General features: G+C 39.7%; 1 long non-coding RNA gene and 1 pseudogene across 2 annotated transcripts; both read right to left on the reverse strand.

Moving 5' to 3' along the window:
• Window positions 1-1,258: 1,258 nt before the first annotated feature.
• Window positions 1,259-2,571, reverse strand: LOC111343729 (uncharacterized; annotated as a pseudogene).
• Window positions 2,572-3,247: 676 nt separating this feature from the next.
• Window positions 3,248-6,244, reverse strand: LOC148722972 (uncharacterized). Of its 2 annotated transcripts, XR_015991766.1 has the most exons (3): window positions 6,131-6,244; window positions 4,167-5,191; window positions 3,248-3,799 (listed from the first exon to the last, which is right to left on the reverse strand). It is a non-coding gene; the product is annotated as an uncharacterized LOC148722972 (long non-coding RNA). The 2 variants fall into 2 exon arrangements; XR_015991765.1 differs by lacking the exon at window positions 6,131-6,244 and having other exon boundaries at window positions 4,167-5,439.
• Between the last annotated feature and the right edge of the window lie 770 nt (window positions 6,245-7,014).

Consider the following 7,014-nt stretch of genomic DNA (forward strand, 5'->3'; position numbering starts at 1 on the left):
GCTTAATAAGGGAAATCCTGAGGGTCAAAGCTAACAAACTTGAAAGCCGTATCTCTTTAAATATGCAAACTCTGTTAAACTTAGAAAAAAAGAAAAAGAGATAAAATCCGAATCCAAAGACACTTTCCGTTTTGTAACGAACACCAGGCCGGGATCATTACACCTTACGCGACGTGGAGAGGAATGACAAGGACACATTAAAACCAGTCACTAGACAATTTAATTTACCTAATCATTCTAAGCAACATATGGCAATCTGCGGTCTTTCCTTACACTTAGGTAGCACGGAAAGCCGTAAAACTCTTGAAAAAAAGCTCATCTTTCAAACTGGCAGTCTAAATCCCATAGGTATCAACGAACGCTTTTAATTCCACTAATTTATTCGTGTCTTTCTCGTTGCCATGTTCCCACCAGTAACGTAGCTCCATTTTCGAATTCTGCCTTTAAAAGCACACACAACCCACAATTCCTCAATTCGCTCCGACGAAGGGCTAACGCTCGAAACGTCAACTTTTATAGTCTTAACGGTGGCCAATTTACCATTTCAAATTTGTTGATACATTCAAATTATTTCGCTTTACAAGTTGTTCGATCATCTTTTCTCGGTCCCCCTCCCCCCCCCCCCACCCCCCACACTCTTGCTCTGGATTTAATGCGTTATGAAAACTTAACTTTTAAAGGAAAAGAGTCTTGACATTTATATCCTAAAAAGGCTTCTCCCTGTTATAACTGAATACTTTATCCAGTGACCAAACGAAAGCATAATGCAAACAAACATGCAAAAAAATAAAAATCCCTGTACAAAATAAGCATGTATATCTTTTAAACCTTTTGCCGGTTGTGTAGTATCGCTGAGTATTTTTTTGAGTTGTGCCGTATTTTGACGAGCCCGTAGGACGAGTCAAAATACAAATAACGAATACAAACACTCAACGATACTATACTTAAGAAATGATTAGGGTGCAGTTTGCAACCATCGAGTTATGGATGTACGCGAGATGTCGCTAAGCAGGAAAGAAGCGTAAAAGTGGCACGAGGCGATAGCCGAGTGTGACTCTAGCTTCTTGAATCAGTTAGCAAACCCCCCAAGTGCATCCATAACTTGATGGTTGCTCGCTGCACGCTAACCATTTCTTTTCTAACATTGAGACTTTCAAACATCTTTCATTTCGTGTATAAATATTTATTGAAATTCGTTCTGTTTACATGAAGGCAGAAGCACAATCAGCGCGCGAAAATGTTCACTCAACAATTGTTCTCTCTACAATCATAATGTTGAGTGAACAAATGTTCACTCAACGATGACAACGCAACACAGCAACCATTTTCCTTAATCATCGCGGTGAGATAATTTCCGTTTTTTCGCTCTCGGACTAACAAACGATTTCAAACTGATCAGTTAGCCTAAATATTGAACTGGCAACAAGCCAAACTGCTGTCGGTAAAACTTTGTCTAAGTTGTGTCGGTTTCCCTAAGAATTGAAGAATAACTGCACATTTTGAATGGAGCAATCTTGGAAGAGTGGTGCCACGTTTCTTGCAAACTGTGAAGGATTTAATTCTTCAAGCGAACCATTGATCACTCGGACTGTGGATTGCACTGGCAGAACCGCTGAGGATGCCGTAGATACACAACGAGTACTTGGGACCGAAATCGCCCTTGACAGCACATCACTGCAATTTTTAAGCTGTGAAACGGATGGTCTAGCGTTGTAGTGGGAAAGAGACTGCTCGTTTCGATGGCCAGAAATAGACATGATATGTCGATTTGGGACGCCAGCATTAGACCACAGAGTTAAGACCGTCGCTCTGAAGCTGTGGTTTGTGTATATTTTGGAGAGCCCAGCCGCTTCGCTGATTTTTTTTTATTATGTTTGCTAACGTGTTGACTCCTAGTGGCCGTTGCTCGAGCCACACGTCTTCTTCAGGGCTGAAATTTGCCTTAGGATACTGGAAAAACGCACTGCATTTCGGGTTTATCTTTTTAAGGTAGAGCTTTAGAGCCTTATAGTCGTCGTATTGGTCTGCAGTTTCGTACATTCTAGCTTCCTTTTCATTCCTGGGTTTGTCATTGACACCGCCGGGATGATATTTCGAAGCCTCATCATGGGCCATGGTTGCGAATTTCCAGTTTCGGCTGCATCGACGCCAAAATTGAAGCTTTTGGTTGTTAGACCTCTCTGTCCCTTGCGGCCTCTTCGGCAAAAGAAAAGAACGATATGGAACCAGACATTTCTCAAAAGCGAGAGCGGGAAGGAAAGCAAAAAAACAGCACTAGCTGTGAGCTGTTCGAGATGATCTTCTTCAATAGCAGGTTTGTGGATTACGTTCCCCTTTCCGCTTCGTTTTAAATTGACAAGTTGCGCGTCTAACATTTGGTGTGACCGCAGAAATGTTGGGTCACTTGCTAGTTGGAGCCCTTTGTTGTATGGAGGAGAGTTGAGATATCTTTAAATTCCGTGCCTGAATCCAAGCAAGGTGGATTTACTGTATGCCCCCCCCTCCCCCTTTTTGAGTTCGTGTTTCGGCATAAAACCACCGCAGGTTGTGGTCCAGCTGACCAATCGTCATGTTTTCGAGAGATGTTTGTATAGTTTTCTCAGAGTACCAGGTTGAAATTGAACACGTGAATAGCTCAAAAGAATTGATCTCTGTTACTTTCTTTATTTAGTACAGTTAAAGAACAGACAACTGAGGCTTATAGGAAAGTACATTTTGAATAACTCACAAGTACAGTTTTGCTCGCCGGAAAAGTTATACAATGAAGGCTTGTACAGAATTTTATTATTGCTAAATCGCTGAAACACACTTTTTAAAATTGATGTTATTTATTACTCACCGCGAAAGGTTGATACAGACCAGTTTGTTGTTTTCTTGGTGTTTTCTGAGTGTCTTTGTTCAACCAGCTGGTTAAGATCCTGCTCGCTTAAGTTCGCAAATCTCGAACTCTTAGCTGGAGGCCCGTCAAAAAAAATTAGCTCGAAATTTGGCTGCTCACAAGAATCATCTTCCTCATCTCCGGAAAAGCTACAAGATTTTTTTCATATCTCACCTGCAAAAATCCCACATAAAACAGGAATTATGTTGTATGTAGTGCTAACATCGACGAAAAAGTTGCCGGGGAAAAAAAGGCAAAACAAACTGACGTCAGCGTGCAACCCACGAGCAAATGGATCGAGCTTATGAGCCAATCCGAAAGCGCGCTTTTGTAAGGCTATGTGATAAAACAAAATATTCAATACGAGATTTATTATCCAGCCCGCCAAATTGTTTCTTAGTGCGGGCGAATTTAATGGAGATTTATTTACTGGAAGCGCGTAACAGGAGTATGCTGAGCGGAACGGAATTAGCATTGACAGCCATTCAGACTCTACGTCGTCAGAAAATTAATTCTAACAGTCCGCGTTTTTTTTTTTTTTTTATGTACGGTAACTTCTGTCCGATACGTCGCTTGCGCGATGCGAGAAAACTTGTATAGATGGTTCTTTGGAGTACAAATACCGCGAGATGTGTATTCGTTTGGGGCGTTATTTGAACTCTACGAAGTACGGTTGGTTTTCTTATAAAGAGCAAACGGACAGGAAAAAAAAAACCAACAACAACATCAACAAAAATCAAACCTAAACAAGCAAATCTGATGATTCAATCGATCGATCGATGATCTTACGTGATACAGCAGTGATATCCTGTTCAGTTTACATCTTGTCTTGTATGGTAACAGCTTTTGTCCCGGTTGATGTTCCACGAAAACTTGTGCTGGTTGGAACAGGATGGTCGAAACAAGTTCCTTTACAGGTAGCTGTTAAAGTAATATAACTACTGTCATTGTTACTATACACTGGTTGAATAATATCCCGATTATAAGGAGGTGTTGCTAACTCAATACCTCTTCACGGGGAAAACTATTCTACGCCATGTCCCTATAATCCAGAAAACTTCAAAGTGTATATATGGCTTGGACTACAGGGTTTACTCCCCTGATGGTGATGAGCTATCAGTGGTAAGGTGGTTGCAATAGGCGGCCTTTAGAAAGAGCAAGGTGGGGATAGGAAAGATAAAGAACAGAGAAGGGAGGGGTGAGAGTAGCCTACGTAAAATTCATACTTGTGCATAACACCAACGTTAAATACGGCCAATAAATTGCGTTTTCTGATATTAATCAATACCTGTTTCTTCCTCGCAAATCCATCCTCTTTTTATTTTGCTCTTTGTGATGCTAAATGATCCTTTGAATCCAGGTGGATATTCCTTATGAATCATCCTGTAAAGGTCGTTTGGGTCAGGATTACGTTTCTGCCGTTTTTCATTAGTCAAAGGTTTACCATTGATTCAATTCCATCCCTGTGTTGTTAAAATTTGTTTCAAACCAATAAACCATTCACCATATGTGGGACCTGTTCTATTTTGAATCTCATTTGTAATAAATTGCCATTCCTGGTCTGATTCCAACACTGCGAGTATTTCATTGTTGTTTTTGCAGTCATTCCTTGCTTGTGTCCACATCCGATGGATAAAGGCTGATAGTTTCTAAAGAAACTGTTTGGGACTGCGTCGGTGGGGGTAACGAAATAATTTGAGTATATCAGCAAAGTTGAAATGGTAGACTGGCCACCGTTAAGGTTATAAAAGCTGACATTTCGAGCGTTAGCCCTACGTTGGAGCGAGTAGAGGAATTGTTGGTTGTGTGTGCTTTTAAAGGCAGAAAGTGGAGCTACGTAATTGGTGGGCACATGGCAACGAGAAAAACACGAATAAATTAGTGGAGTGAAAAGCGTTCGTTGATACCTGTGGGGCTTAGACTGCCGGTTTGAAAGACGAGCTTTTGTTCAAGAGTTTTGCGGCTTTCTGTGCTACCTAAGTGTAAGGAAAGATCGATATATTCATATCCAATGGACTTTGCTGAAGGTATAACACGAACATAGCCTCTCACCATGTATAGTAACACAATTAAATAGAAGTTAGACTAATGATTAGTGACCGTGAGGTGTGTGTGTGTGTGTCTGGGTGCATTGTTTATTGGGTTAACTGTTACCTGCAGAAAATCAACTTTGATTTTCTTGGAGGCAATCTTAATTATCATTTTCATCACTCCCCTCGTTCATCTCCCTCTCATCCTAGTCATCATCATTATCGCAATCATGGCCGCTGTTGTCTTCGTTGTCATCACATTAATGGCCGGCTGTTGTTAACCCTACAGTTATGACAATGGATAGTAATTCTCATTCATTGGCTTATCTTTGTTTCTTTGTTTATTGTAAGTTGCCAGTAAGATGGAGAAATTTCGAAGAGGCGGCTTCAATTTGAAGCCGACCTTATTTACATAGAAGGAAGAGCTGGGGAATGGCGAACATATTTCGACCTCCTTCAAATTAACCCACAGTCCCACATCCGCAAGAAAGGCGGGGGCTTAAAGCCAGATTATCTCAAACTTTCTCGTATTTTTCTTATTTAGTGCTTGGTTTTCACTTGAATGAGCAAGCACTGTAATATACTACAGACAGTGAATAATGTACAAAGTTACTATCAATTTCCTATCCAACATGTATGGGTTGCGTTAGACATTGCATGTTCAATTTACGATGACGTCAGTTGGTCACACTATATATTACAATCGTTTTCTCGATTTTCGATGAGCGTGGTGTCGCGACGTAAACAAGGCAAACAGCCTGAGCTTTATAGCTACAACTGGATGGAAGCTAGTGGATGATGTTGCATTATTTAACATGATTATTACACCAAAATCATACAGTACTTGTAAATCTAATCGTCAACTATCGATTTAAATATTTAAACTAGCACTCTATCTCAACGTAAATTATGACATCCTCGTCCGTTTTAAGGCCTTCAAGTCTTGTAAAATCTTTGTTGTCAGATCAAAATGCATTATATCCCGCATTTTTTTTCTCTTTTTTAATCATTATTATTATTTTTAAAGAATTCATCCTGTCTTGATTCAATTTGAAATTAAAGGGCTAGGTTGGTTTGACGTTCAGCATAAATCAATAATGAAACGGTACTATTGAGGATAACCTCATAATACGTAAAATCCGACATTTTTTAAGAGGCCGCAAGTACATGATTATAATAATTGATAAATTTTAGCATTATCAACGATACACTTCACACCTACCTGTTCTTAACAGTAACAAATCAACTCCAAGAACTCTCAGTGCGTTCACTTTTACCACATTCATTGTTCAATGCTTTGGATGAGGACGCCACGAAAGTGAAAGTTTAGCTTCAACGACCAGTTAAGATTTTGACGCAATTTCCGGTCAATCAAGGTGTGACTTAGGAGAAAACAGGCAAAGTTTGGAGGGAGATCACGCCTCAAGCAAACTGTAATAGTTGATTAACAACAAGTTGTATTTCCATATGATGCACGATCCTCGCAGTAGATAGCGCTAGTTAAGCAATAGCGAAAATCAGACCAAAATTGCTTAAATAGCGCTATCTACTGCGAGGATCGTGCATCATACGTATCTAATACCGCAGTACAAAATATATGAACTTCATATATTTCATTGTATCTCATTTATCACTTTCACGGGTTTATTACGAATCAACTTAACGGCCCGCTCCCAGTTGGCTTGTTAGCTCAATTGGTAGAGCGCTGCACTAGTATCGCAGAGGTCAGTGGTTCGAATCCCTTACAGGCCTTATTTTTTTCAGGTCTGATTTTCGCTATTGCTTAAATAGTGCTATCTACTGCGAGGATCGTGCATCATATGTATCTAATACCGCAGTACAAAATATATGTACTTCATATATTTCATTGTATCTCAAGTTGTATTTCATCAAGAATAAGCGGATGAGATTTAGATTGCATTTAGGAGAAAAAAAACACACACAAACTCTCACTACAGCTCTTTATCTACTATCTATAATATCGATTCCATAATTTATATGCATTTTGTCACTTTTTTATAAAAAAATCAACTTGATGGACTGTAAACACAGGGCATGAACACTTCAAAGGAATAGACTGTATACCGGTAATTCTGACTTAGATCA

Source organism: Stylophora pistillata, chromosome 9, assembly GCF_964205215.1.
Source record: "Stylophora pistillata chromosome 9, jaStyPist1.2, whole genome shotgun sequence".
NCBI classification, from domain to species: Eukaryota; Metazoa; Cnidaria; class Anthozoa; order Scleractinia; family Pocilloporidae; genus Stylophora; species Stylophora pistillata.